The sequence below is a fragment of the Equus quagga genome, chromosome 8 (assembly GCF_021613505.1).
Source record: "Equus quagga isolate Etosha38 chromosome 8, UCLA_HA_Equagga_1.0, whole genome shotgun sequence".
NCBI lineage: Eukaryota > Metazoa > Chordata > Mammalia > Perissodactyla > Equidae > Equus > Equus quagga.
In genome coordinates, this window is record NC_060274.1 from 16106390 (window position 1) to 16121736 (window position 15347).

The 15347-nt window shown below is 39.1% G+C and overlaps 1 protein-coding gene across 2 annotated transcripts in view; it reads right to left on the bottom strand.

Annotated features, from left to right (window-relative positions):
- PLEKHG1 (pleckstrin homology and RhoGEF domain containing G1) overlaps positions 1-15347 on the bottom strand; it is a 218751-nt gene that overhangs the window by 157561 nt on the left and 45843 nt on the right. For both annotated transcript variants that reach the window (XM_046669950.1, XM_046669951.1), the window contains one exon: positions 3803-3887. The gene's annotated coding sequence lies outside the window, so the exon portion shown is untranslated. The remainder of the gene's footprint in view (positions 1-3802; positions 3888-15347) is intronic.

The following is a 15347-nucleotide window of genomic DNA, read 5'->3' on the forward strand; positions in this document are numbered from 1 at the left end:
ATTTTGCAGTAAGAGAAGCTGAAGGAAAGCATCCCAATGACTGTTTAAAGATCCCACAGTGCATCACATCCATGGCCTCTAGCACTGTGCCAAGAATCCCGCCAGATGGTTATATTATTAGCAACGTCTAGCTCAATACAACAAGTTATTTAATCATGATGTGAATCATTTATGCTGTAGCCACTGAAAATCGTATTAGCTATCTTCCAAACACTCGATCAGCCCTAAGGAAGACACTTACAGGGCCCTGGGAACACAGTGGCAAGGTCACTTACAGGAGAAGCAAAGGCACACACAGTGCTGATTCCTCCCTGAGCGTGCCTTCATCACATTGTTTGTAAGTCTCAGGAGGTAAGAAGCCATAACATTCCAATCCTACAAAGCCTTCAACTTTATACACTTTTGAGCAGCAGGTATGACCCGGGATGGGCTCAGGGTGGGCCTGCTGCAGTGCTCACGAAAGGGCAGTAAGAGGGCTCAGATAGGGATGGAAGGGGCTAGAGTGATGCTCACGCTCCAGAGAACAGCAAGACCACATGGTCGGGCCAGAAGGCACCATTACAGCATGCTTAGCGATGGCAAATTTTTGGGGGAAAACACACCATTTCTAATCTTTGGCATCTTCACCCAAAGGACTGCACTACTCATTCCCCCACTGGGCTTGGAAACCACCAGCGAGAAGAGTGGAGCAGGAGGCCTTGAGCACCCCGTGCTGTGGGTGCCTCGGAACATTCAGTCGGCATCGTTCTTCTCCTCAGCAGCTCAACGCTGGAATTCTACCAGCAGCTTCTCCCCTGACCCACTTGCGTCCAAGAACCAGGGCAGGCGAAACCCCGGACACGAAGACACTGAGAATGCAATGTGGTGGCAAGTATAGTCAGAAAAGAAATCAGTCATATATGAGTGAGTGTATATGTATATATTTGGTGGTCTTTCAAAAATGTGGTGTTGCAGCTGAATCTCACACACACACACACACACACACACACACACACACACACACACACACACGATACCAACAGAAAACGAATGCTTCTAGTTCCTCTAGGGTCAAGAGACCCTGTAAAACAGGCCTACACTCCTCTGAGTTTTTCAAAAGTTTCTGTAAATCAGGACCACCTAATCAAGCAGTGCTAATTAAGGTCAGTATATCTAAAATTAATTATTTTGGAAATACAGGGGTACTTTTTCCTTCTAAGGGGGCTGGGAAAAGGGACCGCCAAACCGGAAGAGGCCATCAGAACACCTTTCCTGTTGTTGTTTCAAGAAGTTCTGGAAGAGTAAAAAAAGGTTCCTTCCAGCCCAATTGTCTGTTTTTGTGAAAGGGTAAATTGAGTCTCAAGATGGGGACTGAGCAGTGCAAGGTCATCCCTCTCTGGGGAGGTGACAAGGCCCTTCCAGTGACCGGTCTCCAATGTTATCACCGCAAACCAGAGGCCCAGAGCCTTGATATTCAGGGGAGGGAAACGACTTTTCTAAAGGAGGAAATTAGCTCATTCATTCTTTCAGCAAACATCTGAGCTTCTCTCATACATCTGGCTTTTTCTAGAGCATATAGCAACAAACAAAACATTCAAAGATCCTGGCTCTCAGGGAGTTTATATTTGAGTGGGTACCTATTTTGACAAAGACGTTCCTAAGACATGCAACTCACTTACTTTAAATCAACAAGGCACTTTCAGAAGATATTCTGTCCAGAATTTATATAGTCACTGCAGCTGAAGACTAACAAAACTAGATCACGGCTTCAGAAACAAACAGGACCAGATCAGTCCCAATAATTGAAAATGTTGTGTACTCAGTAAGCCAGATCAGCAACTATGGAAGAACCAAAATTCTAGACTCCCACAGCAGCAAGGAAGCAGGTCAGCCACTGTTCTCACGGAGCACACACCCCCGGGCAAAAATGCTTGTCCAAAATGGGACCAAAGACTCCTGAGTCAAGGCTTTCTTTCCCTTCCCTTATTTTCTGTATCACATTACCAAGCAAACAGAATGTCAATGGGTCTCTCAAGGGAAAAAGTATTTATTTTATTTTAGGAAAACAGAAGGCATGACCACAGCTATCTAACCTAACAATATGTTATTTCTTTCTTTGTAGATAGAAGCATGTGTCCCTCTGATGAGCAGACAAGTCCATGAACTCATTTATAGAGAAGATAATCATTTCTAAAAAAGAAATAATTACTACTCTTCAAAACAAAAGACACTCAAAGGACTGAATCTTTCACATATGTAGACTGCGCCCAACTGTGACCCAGCCAGGGCCACATGACAACTTTCGTGAGCTCTGGGAACTTTGACCCCTTCCTCCTTAAAAAATACTGAAAATTGGGGCCGGCTCCATGGCTGAGTGGTTAAGTTCGCACGCTCTGCTTCAATGGCCCAGGGTTTCGACGGTTTGGATCCTGGGCGTGGACATGGCACCGCTCATCAGGCCACGCTGAAGCAGCGTCCCACATACCACAACTAGAAGGACCCACAACTATGTACCGGGGGGCTTTGTGAGAAAAAGGAAAAATAAAATCTTTAAAAAAAAAAAAAACAACTAAAAATTATATTTTACGACTGTGTTGGTATAAAGAAAAACATAATCCGTATATAATTATTATTATATATTCATTACTATTATGTTGGTTTTTTCCCTGCTTTTAAAAGAAATTAAAATTAGAACATTTTCATGGGCCATTACAAGGATCATGGGCCCCCGGTACTGTGCCTAGTGGATAGGTCAGCTCTGAGACACAAAGTCTTGATTTTTAAGCTACTCAGCATTCTAGTCACAAGTCAGGCAAAGGAACTTCTGGAACTTTCTGCCAGTAATGAAGATATGCAGTAAGAAAACCACCATTTTGCCAGTTCACAAAATACTGATGAACTTTGAACTCCGACACAAGCAAAGTCATCTTTACTCCATTAAAATACCCCTTGTCTGTGTAATAACTGAGTACTTCGAGAAGAATAACATGGCGTATCAATATTTATGATTCTAATACAGCCTTATTATTTTGCTAGTTAAAGACAACCAAACTCTAACTCGTTGCTCTTAACACTCTAAATTTGGTTTTTATTTTACTGTCTGGTTTAACAAAAAAGACCCTGGTGTAAAATTGAAAATAAACTGATTAGTAAAAAGGGATAATGCTATGCTTAGCAGACTGAGTTTCTTCCTCCATTCCTACCATTTTAGGAAGCATGCGATACATAATCGAACAATGTTGGTTCAACATTTCAGGTCTTGACAAATAGCTTATGATGTGGTCAGAGTATGATAAAGTAAAGTACTCAGGAAAGAAAGAGAATCAACTAATTGCCTAGACTGGGAAAAAAAAAGGGGGCCATCTCCTTCCTTCCTTTGCCTTCTATCATTCATTGTGGTTTTTCAAGTACTCCCACCACAGAATTGGACTGAGCTTTTAAATCTGGAAGCCCAAGAAGGTAAAAAGGACAAGAAGAACTTTTCTGGCCAATGAAAAGCATTTAAAATATTACCTAAAAGACCAACTCATTAACAGTAGAAAGCCAACAAGAAAAATGACTCCAATCAGGCTATGCTGTGGTTTACGCTTCCTGGCTCCATTTTTATTCTTCATGTATGTATTTTGAAGGATGCCTTTTCTTTTGCATTTCATCTTTGGTTACAATATTCGTCACCCCCTCTCACAAAACAGTTAAAAGCAAGAAAAATTTTGCCTACAGAGGGTACTGATACAAAAATAACCTAACAAATCTAAATTATGAATATGTTAATCTTTTAACATGTTTCAGACTCAAGTGGCAAAAAAAGATGAAGCCAGCTCACTTTTATAGTTGAAGTTTTGCCGAAGTCTTCACCCACAGACTCCTAACTTCTTCACTTCCAGCCACTGCTCACTTCCAGTCTTCACCTATAGCAGAAACACAAAAAATAAATTGCTTTTTACTTAAATATTACTTTTCCAGAATTGTTTTAATGCAACCTGGATGAGATATCAGGGTTAATTTTAAGTGGCAAAAGAAAGACTGGATGCAAAAGGCCAGAATTTTCCCAGGAAAATGCCCCATCAATGATACTGGCCTATAAACAGACCTATAGCAATAGTCATAACAATTTAATTAAAAAACAAAAAAACCTTAACAGGAATGTGGTGTTAGAAAGTTACTGATGTCCAAGCTCTGATTTTCCCTTTCCCTTGAAACACTCAGAAAATTCCAAAGAGACTCGAACTTTTGATAGCACTAAAAACTAAGTTCAACGACTCGCCAGAAAGCAGGAAAAACTTCCACCAGCAGGAGGAGAGGTGAAACCCCGAGGAGCAGGAGGAGAATGAAGGATTTTACTCAGTCACAATCACAGCATCCCCGTCTCTGAAACACGAGTCCTCCACAGGACGGCAACAACTTTCTACGGCCGTGGCCACTCTATCCCTGAATTCCTCTCCATGGTGTAGCCCATCATTCCTCTCGGCTTCCATCTTTACGAAGTAGTTGGGGTCGGGGGGAGAAGTTCATAGGGGTGATGCTTACTTCTGGTAACATTTGGGGTTGCTGTTTTTCTGGTCATTATTTTTTAAAAGAAAGAACCACAGACATTTCAATATTTGTAGAGTTCTAAAGGACAAATAAACGTGCCTAGAAATTTATCAGCTGGGTATCTCCATGAAAAAGTTACTTGAAAACATTCCAGCTGAAGGAGGGACGAATCAAAATAAAGAGTTAAGAGTGAAAAGTAGTCACATAGTAGCTGGTGGAGAGCATTAAAAGCAGATAAACAAGGGGTCCGCCCGGTGGCACAGTGGTTAAGTTCAGGCGCTCTGCTTCAGCGGCCTGGCGTTCACAGCTTTGGATCCCGAGCAGGGACCTACACACCGCTCATCAAGCCATGCTGTGGTGGCGTCCCACATACAAAATAGAGGAAGGCTGGCACAGATGTTAGCTCAGGGACCATCTTCCTGAAGCAAAAAATGATTGGCCCTGAGCCAAACTTCCTCCCCCCCCACAAAAGAAAGCAGATAAATAAGCAGTAAAGTATACTAATTACTCTAAAAACAGTCCAAATTTTCAAAATTTTTGAAAAAAATATCTAATAAAAAAACTTTACTATAACAACTAGCTCCACCTAAGTCTGAAATCCCAGATCAGGCTATCAAAATAGGGGAATAAGTGGGAGCAGACAGGAAAAGTTAATTTCATTTTGTATATGAGGAGCAAAAAAATGCAGTTTAACCCTATGTTCACTGCAGCATTATTCACAACAGCCAAGGCGTGGAAGCAACCCAAGTGCCCAAAACTGATGACCAGATAAAGAAGATGTGGTGTATATATACAATGGAATACTGCTCAGCCATAAAATGGCAAAATTGCCCTGTTTGCAACAACATGGATGCACTTGAGGATATTATGTAAAGCAAAATAAGCCAGACAGAGAAAGACAAACACCACATGATTTCACTCATTTGTGGAAGATAAACACATGGATAAAGGGAACAGATTAGTGGTTACCAGAGGGGAAGGGGGTTGGGGAGTGGGTGAAAGGTGTAAAGCGCACATATATATGGTGACTGACAAATAATAATGTACAACTGAAATTTCACAATGTTATAAATTATTATGACCTCAATAAAATAAAAAAGAAATGCAGCTTTACTTGTGACATTAGTAACTGGTTCTTGTTTTTTGTAAATTGGAGAGAACAAAGAAATGAATACATATGTAAACTTAGTTAAGTTCAAAAGCAGCAATAAATAGAATATAGGAAAGGAAGAAATAAAAGTAAAAGCATGAATTTGTCATTTAGATATTTGAAAAAGCAGACGCTAGTTCATTACAGAATGAAATCCCTCACAGGCAGATTTCATGCAAATCTAGTTTTAAAATCCAACACAAAACTAGAATTATTAGAGGAAGATATCATGGGCATGGAAGAGATTAAAAAATGAAGAGTGCCATATAAAAATATCCTTGTGGGTCCATTTGAACATCTCAGTGGAAACAGTTTTCTAAGGTGGTATTTAATTATTAAAACTGAACCAAAAATATAAAAACTGAAAAACTAATAAATATGGCTGACTTCAAGGATTAGATAAATCCTAAACTATACAAAAAGCTTTCAGGGTATAGAACAAATAAGGCTCCTCTGTTTGTTTGATGAAACTAGCCAAGCCTGATAACCAAACTTGATAAGACACAAGGACAAAAAAAAGTTAAGAGGCTTGTTTGACTTAAATAAATAAGACAGGAGAATACGAAATAAACTGCTCAGAAAACTCGATTTCAAGTATACTAAAATAATGACACAACTATAATTTGGGCTTATTCTATAAATATTATGTAAATAGATCTGTTTTACTCTATTAATAAGTTGTAAAGATAAACACATATTCCTATTTTCAAAGATGCCAACACGACATACAATGAACTCAGCACCTCTCAGTAACCTAGAAACGCAAAGATCACGTACCATGGTTTTGAAAAAGATCCAAAACCAACAGACAACAGTTTTATTAAAAAGTCAGGAATAAAATAAAAGATGCCCATAATGCAATAGTAAAAGGAAATGACCAAATTTCCACCATCAGCAGGTGACAAGGTCGAATACATAGAAAACGCAAGAGAAATATCTAAAAAGCCCCTATTGGAAATAGTAAAGGTGCCACAACATCACGTGAAACACAAGACTTAAAAGCAACAGCAGAAAGGACTAGACACAAACCAATGACAACAGAGACAATCTGAAAATAGATCATATTCAGAAAAACCATGTTTACAGTAAAGAATCTATATAGAAAACATTTAAAGAAATCTTTAGACAACAGTTTCCTCATGAGAAATGATAAAAAGTACAAATGTACTTTTTCAGAAAAGGAACAAAGCATATCGAACCAGGAAATTCAATATGAGGTAAACTAATGAATTTATATTTTCGGTCGGTAGGTGAATTCTCATTATGGGACTATGAGAACAGCAAGACGCTTTTAGAATCAGGGATGCTTATTTACAGGTGAATGCTTGAGGACCCCAGAGGCTGTTCTAGAAATTCAAGAGAGGGTTTTTAGAAGAAAATACATTAAGAATATTTGATTATCCGGCTGTAAGTGCAAAATCCACTAATATATTATACACAAGGCATTAACTCCAAATAAATTTGATGTTAAAAAAAACTTTACGTACATCACTACCCTTTTGGAGGTTGGGGAGATGTTATAAACAGCCGTTGGTGTTATAGTTGTGAAGAGAAAATGCTGATTGCACTTCACTGAATCAAAAGAGGTCACGTTTTATTGCTTTTGGCCCAAGAACGATGCTAAACTTAGATCTTATGGTCTGGAATACATGCAAGGTGAGGTTTAAAATAAGTTATATAGGCAAAACACAACTAATGTGAATTTGAGAATAAAAATAAATAAAATGTCAGAGTTGGTTTTATAAAGAAGAGACACAAATCCAATATGTCACCATGTCCTTTTAGCTACAGTGTCTAAAATAAGCTGACCTTTAATTTTAGACAATAGAGTGGGGAGAGAAACTATGAGCTGTGTGTCCCTGACAATGACTATGGAACCAATTCTACTTCTTCTAGAATGAACGTTAATGAAAATTACTCACAAGAGGGACCAACTTTGCTCTTTATATGTAGGACAAAATAAAAGGCCTGTTAGTTTTGGAAAACCCGATGATGAGGTCAAAGCAGCTCTTAATGGTCTGAGTTTGGCGTGGTTTAAACAAAGAATGATTTAAAGTCATATCTGAAATAAAAAACACCCTACTTATGATAGTGACTGTGCAAATACCCAAAGCATAAGCATTTTCCCTAAAATGTCAACTACGTGAAATACAGAAGCCCCGAAGATTTGCTCATAAACATGAAATTTGTTATCTTTATTTTTTGGGTGAAAAACATGAACTTCATCGAAGAAAAAAAGTGAGGGTGGAAATCCACATAAGGGGCCACCAGAAATCACAGAACTTTAGACCAATGGGGACTATAATGTCGTCAACAGTAATAATGCTGAAAAGGGGCACATCTCCCAAGGTTTCTCCCAAAGTATCTAGAAAGTATTCTTAAATCAGTAACATAGATGGTGAAGTAGACAAACACAAAGTGAGTATTTTTCAGGGGATACACAATTTGATCATGTAAATCCAGAAGGAATCTCTTATGTGGCCTCAAGTCCTGCTTCTGCCCCACATCTGCCATCCTGGAGTGTCACTCCACATCTGTCCATTCTGATCTGGGAATGCAAAGTAACTTGTGACTCTAGGTCCACACAACATAAAAACCCCTTTCTTGCTTCTACCTGCACTTCTTTGAGCTGCCTCATTTCCTTCATAGACCATAAGTCAGTAACAACAGCTAGTGTAATGCAATCCTTCTGAAATTGGCTGCTCAAAGTGGGAGGAATAACCTCATCTGTTGTTTCAGAAGCCCAACACCCATCTACCCTCGTTCTGACAATCACACCAGCATTTTCCTCTCCCCGGCCCTACTCCCAGCCCACACGCTCTGACGACATTAATTAGGCTAAGCCATTCATCAGCTTTCATCCGCATGACTACTGTGATTGATTCACAGAAAGGCACAGGGCCCAAGCCTGACCAATCAGGGCCAATGAGACCTAATTTGGGTTATTTTAGACTTACACATGCTCCAATGTGACTTGCTTTCTCCCACTCAGTATTATGTTTGGGAAATTCCTCCATGTTGCTTTGCTAACTATGTAGGGCAATGGTTTGCCCTGATGGACAGTATTTCACTGAATACTTTGTGGTATATGTATACGCTCTACTGTTGGACTTTTAGACTATTTCCATTTCACCCCCTGATCAATGTTATCCATGGCCCCTGTATTCCTGTTTCTACATTGTATTTACCTGAATTGGACTTACTGGATTGTTCATCAGACACATGCTGAATTTTACTGGGTAATGCCACATTTTTTTTCAAGAGTAACTGTACCAATTTACACTCCACCCACAGTATATGTGAGCTCCCTTTATTCCTTATTATGGCCAATATGGTACTATAAAATTTTAATTATAGCTATTCTGATGGGTGAGAAATGGTATTTTCATGGTTTAAATTGCTTTTTCCTAATTATGTATGAGGTTGAACATGTTTTCAGATGTGTGTGGGCCATCCATGTTTCCTCCCCCGTGAAAAACTTGTTTATGCATTTTGCTCATTTTTCTACTGCATTATCTTTTTCCTATGACTTTGTTGGCATTCTTTCTATACTCCCCAGTATATAAATCCATATGTCTGTTATGGATTATGGTGTCTGTTCAGTCTCTCTCTTGACAAACAGAAGTTCTTAAATATGATGCAGTTATTTATGTCTCTTGATGGTTTAACGATTTTGTGTCATGTTTAATAAATTCTTTTCCTACCCCAAGGACATGAAGATGTCCTTCTATATTTCTTTCAAAAGCTTAATAGTTAGGTATTTCATATTTAAGTCCTTGATCCATTTGAAATTGATTACTGTGTGGGCTGTGAGGCAGGGATCCATTTTAATTTTTTTCCATAAGGATAATCAATTATCCCAGTATCATTTATTAATTTATTCTTTCCACTGATTTGTAATTCAGCTCTGTCACATATCAAGTTTCTCTATATTATGGGGGTGTGTCTCAGAACTACTGTTTTACTGGTCTAATTGTCTACCCCTTTTGCCAAAATCATATTGTCTCAATTATTATGGCTTTATACAATATAAATAACATCTCTAAACCCTTTACTTGTTTCTTCTTCAGGATTCTTTTGGCTATTTCTGGATCTTTGTATAACATTTAGAGTCAACCCAAGTTCCATCAAACCATGTTGGATTTTGATCAGGATTGCTTTAGCTCTATATTTGGGAGAAGTGACATCTTTATAATAATGATATTATCTACAAACATATTATTCCCCCCACCCCCATTTATTTAGGTCTTTTAAAAATATCTTTCAATAAAGTTAAAGTTATTCCATTTTCTACACAAAGGTCTCACAGATCTTTCATTAAATGTATTTCTAGGAACCTTATATTTATTATTACTGAAGAAGATACTGTTTAAAAGGTATCTTGCTTTTTCTGGGAAGGATATTAACTTAAAAAAATTGTATTTGGAAATACACAGAAAAGTTGCAAAGATAAGAAGCGTATGAAGAACACTCTCTTTTCCTAGCTCTCTCTTGTCAAAAGTTTCTTTATTCTATTAGTCCTTTCATAGAACCAGGTTTTGGTTCTGGGTTGCTATACATACATATAATTGTTCAATATAAGCAAGAGAACCCACCAGCAACAGAATTCACAATAGAAGCTGACTGACCAAGGTAGGAAGGGAGGGGGGAGAGCTAAAATGATCAAAACTTTTGGAATAAGAATGTTAAACAATCACACGAATTTTTCATTCATGCAAATAATTATGGAAAACCTCAGACTTGGTTTTCATTTATTCATTCAACAAGTGTTCAGGATCCGTTATGTACAGACACACATTTCTGTTCTCATAGAGACCTCCACACTCCACAGACAGACACTCTATAGCTTTCCTTGCACACTCAAGTCAATTTCAATTTCTAATTTGATATCTCCAATTGGCCATTTCTTGTTTCGAACGAAACCCAGTGGATCTCAACCACTTAAAAAAGCCAAAACCGTAGAATTTGGAAGTGCAGACTATGGAGAAGGAGTACGAATATTTCCACAGCTAATATTTATTGGTTTCCTAACCAGTACATATAGTAGTTTTACCCACAATTTGATTAAATTACATAGCGAGTGCCTGATATGTGCCAGGCACTACAGCAGGCACAGGGTTACAATTGAATAAAGCGTGATATCTCCAAAGAATACATCTCACCTTACACAATGGGTGTGTTCTTGGAAAAACTACATAAAGACAGCAATTTTTAATAAGTTGAATTGTTTTCAGCAGCATTTTAACAGATACATTAGGAAAAATTTGTCAAAACGAAGGCTCTACCCACTTAATCCTGATGTTGTGTTTCAGGTTTGCGTGTCTCTTTGGGCACCGTATGCTGCATATAAATAAAATTTATGAAATGAGTTCAGCTTTAAGACAAGTTGAGTTGTTAGTTTGTATCAATTCCTGGGTTTCACAGGATCACCCATCAGTACTAGGGAGAATGGATTAAAGTTCTACATACATTATTAAGATGTGTTACGCTGGGACCAGATGCTTCCCAAATCTGGGCTATATTTCATGGTGAGTTGGCTGTGAATTTTCTAAAAAGGAAACCAAAAGTAGAGAGACAACAAAAACTCTGCTTACCAGATTTTGATGCCCTAGACCTTAGATTTTGCCATTTCCTGTTTTATTTTTTTAAAGAGACTAACAGTTGGCATGATTACTTGACAAAGGATCATTAATTTTAACACTTAATCAGAGATTAGGGGTTCCAGTAGGTGGCCTCTTCCTCATATTCTCCTCTATGTCCCTCTTTTGCATTCTTACAGCAAGGTGGGCCTTTTAATAAGCAACTGGACAAAGAACTGGGGATTCCAACCCCATTCTCCTTTATTTTTCCACGTTAGCGATGACACTGGGCAAAAATGTGAAGCAGTGAATGTTTCTTGATGAACGACCTTCATTCAAGTGCTGTCACAGGCACTAGGATTACAAAGAGAAATACTGAGCTTCTGTCCCAGACAGCAGGCTGTGAAAGGATGCACACGAGTGAACAGACTGGATGGTAGCCATCTTGCAAGGCCTATAATAGAGTCATCAACACTTTCCTATCACCGAAGCAACCTGTGCTACTCCTAAGGTACCCGGAATGCACCCCATCTCAGAGCACCAAGGATGCACCAGGCACAGCTACTGAGGACCCAACAGTGACTAGGATGGACACAGTCCTTACCGTCACAGAACCTGCAGCCAGTGGGATGTGGGCGAGGGGTCACAGATTCAGCCAGAACAATGTCCAGACACAGCTGCTGTTAAACAGTGTGCTCTTGAAGGCATAAAAATAACACAATTCTAATATTAAAATTGGGGGCTTGCTAGCATCCCAGTGAAGGAATATTATGGGAAAGGCAAGACTTTCCAAAGATCCTCAAGTCTATGAAAGTTAAGACGGTTTTGGCAGACTCTGTCCTTAATAAAATGGAGGAAGCCACAGCACGGATGAACATTTCCAAGCAGAAAAACTTTATAAGCAACACCTTTTATAGATTAGAGTCCAAGAGCTTCTTTCAACCTAGATCAGTAACTTTAACCAATTCAGATGTGTCAGCAAGCAGTGAAATGGAGCAATGTTAATTAACATAGTGAAATTCCCGAAAATGAACAGTATTCAGATGGCAGTGGTTTTTAAAGCTGGAATGTCTCATAAATAAAATAGATTTTAGTAAAGGAAAACAGGATATCATGTTTCTTATTCTAGTTATTTAATAATCTAGTATTTTGGGAGACAGCTTTAGAAATGTGCATTTGTGGTTGCCTGTTTATTTAATAGGGAAGTACTGATTTTTTCTTTTTTTTAAACCAGGCTTCTGTAAAAATACTCCTTTTATTCAGGCAACATATGGAAAAAAACTGTTACATCACTCTAGAATGTTATATTTAGAAAGGTAATTTCCTTTCACTGAAGGCCTCTTTTTTTAACCTTTCCACATCAGTCAAGACAAGCAGACTTTGACATATCAGTTTTTTAAAAAATGAACTATCAAATAGATCACAGAGTTTTTATTTAACATTCATCCTGAGAATATTTCAGTGAGCTTTCAGGTTCAAGAAAAAAAAGGAAAAATGATTATGGAGGGCAGTCTTCCAATAAAACCTTTTACAGTTCCTACCAAACACAGATTTATTAATCTACACAACACTCGACACTCGTCATTACAGCAAGGAGCACTTCCTGGAAACCTTCGGTTTTGCTAATGTGGTCCGTTTTTACTTCTAAAAAGAGAGGAAATGCTAAAATTGAATTACATAACCCATAAGGAAAATTGGAGGGTGATAATTGACATATGCAAAGAAACTGTCATTTTAAATCTGTACTTAAGAAAATGATTTTTTTTATTAAACGTGTCATTAGCATATGTAGTGCATGCTTACCCAGTGATTTTGCTGATTTAAAAAGGTTCCAACTTAATATGAACGCCATTTCAAAAATATTTCAGGGAGTCTGACCTTAACAGAGCATCTTTTCTGCATAATGGTTTTGGTTTCCTTCACAGAAAACCATTAGGATTTTCTTCAATTTATCTTACAAATTTAGATTATATTAAATATAGTTTACTTATTGAATAACTAATTTTATTTAGAATAAATATATGTGGTTTCTAGTTTCTAGCACCATGAGCAGATTAATATTTCTTCAGTTTCCCTTTTTAGCCCAGATACTTGGGTACATCGAAGTTCTAACAGCCTATAACAGCATGGGCATTTGGTCACGTGATATTAAACCCAGCCCAAAGGGCAAGAGAACTCTAGCAGTGTACAGATATGCTAGAGAGAACACACCGCCACAGATTTCACTGTGAAACTGAAATAGAGTACTTAAAAAAAACTAAAATGCAGGGGCTGCCCCGTGGCCGAGTGGTTAAGTTCGCGTGCTCTGCTTCGGTGGCCTGAGGCTTTGCGGGTTCAGATCCCAGGCGCAGACCTAGCACCGCTCATTAAGCCATGCTGAGGCGGCGTCCCACATAGCACAAGGACCTACAGCTAGAATACATAACTACATGCTGGGGGGCTTTGGGGAGAAGAAGAAAACAAAAAAAAAGAAATACAGTACCTACTGCTATAAGTTAGAATACTGCTATTAGTTAGAATTGCACTTTTCAATCGAAGCGTTGAGCAAGTACAGACATTTGTTTGGCATCTGTTTTCCTCATTAGACCACACGAGACCCCATTTCTTTCATTCGTGATAGCATGCCCAATGCCTAGCACGTGGTGGTCGCTCACAATAATTACTAAATAAATAACTGAGCGAAATGTGCTCACTGGATAGGTATTCTAAAGGAGTTTAATGGAAAAGTCCAGATGATATATAAATGTTGACAGGGCAGATCTTTTAAAGAAGAAGGGGTTGAAAATACCAGAATAGGGTGAAAAGACAGAAGGAACTGGGACCCAGAGTCCAGAGCCCAGGACCCGGCGGTAAATAAGGTCTGGACACTTGTGCTGTTATCACAAGGGGCAGGCAGATGATAGTTATGAGAGCTGAAGGCAGGCACTAGCCCAGTGTGTTCTTGGGTGATTTCTATTTTATCTGGGAAGTAAGAGACACGGTCATCTTCTTTTTTTTAAAATTGGCACCTCAGCTAACAACAGTTGCCAATCTTTTTTTCTTTTTTTTATTCTTCTCCCCAAAGCCCCCCAGTACATAGTTGTAGATTCTAGTTGTGAGTGCCTCTGGTTGTGCTATGTGGCATGCCACCTCAGCAGGGCCTGATGAGTGGTACCATGTCCGTGTCCAGGATCCAAATGGGCGAAACTTGGGGCCACCAAAGCAGAGTGCGCGAACTTAACCACTCCGCCATGGGGCCGGCCCCCATGGTCATCTTCTGAATGTGATGGGCAAGAATGTACCTCCGGGACGAGTAAGGAAAATTAGAATTAAGTCATTTGGAAAAGTCGAGCATGAGCTGACTAGGGAAAAATAGTAAGTCTGTCAATATCACATTCTGTGTCATCAACCACTAGTGACAGATCCTTAGGTGGGACATTGGCCTGGGCATGTGCTTAGCAGAGAGCACATGGTTGGTAGCATCCGGCAAAGCTTTGGTTACGGAATCAGGAGGCTTGGGTCCAAGCCCACGCTTCACTGGTAATGAGTTGCCTGACTTGGAGTAATCACTTCATTTCTTTAGGACTTAGCTTTTGCCATTTCTAAAATGACAAGTTGCATAAGAACCTCCAAGGTCCCTCCCAGCTCCACAAGGCTAAGTGTCTATAAAGTAACCAGCAAATTAGTCTAACGGCAGCACAATTAATATAGAACAACAATTTTGAATTGGACAGGAACCATGTTTACTGTCTTGGTCCACGGCCTCATTACTTTCTGACATGGATTACACCATGGCCTCCCCTCTGGCCTGCCTCCAGTCCTACTTCCATCCTGCCATCTCTACGACGAATAGGATCTTGTGACTTTGCTTCAATCTTTCAAAAGCTTCCCCACTGCTGTCTGGACGAACTCAGACTCCTCAGCCCAGCCCAGACAGCCCTCCATTGTCAGCGCCTGCCTCCCTCACCACCTCTCTCAAATCCTTACTGCAAGAGTGTTTTTCAAAAAAAGAGAAAGAGGATTTTCCGTATCAAGGCATAAATAAAATAAGGGTTGCTCTAATCTCATAAACATACCTCGTCCCTACTTTAGCGATATATGTATTGTCATTTGCTATTTTAAGACAG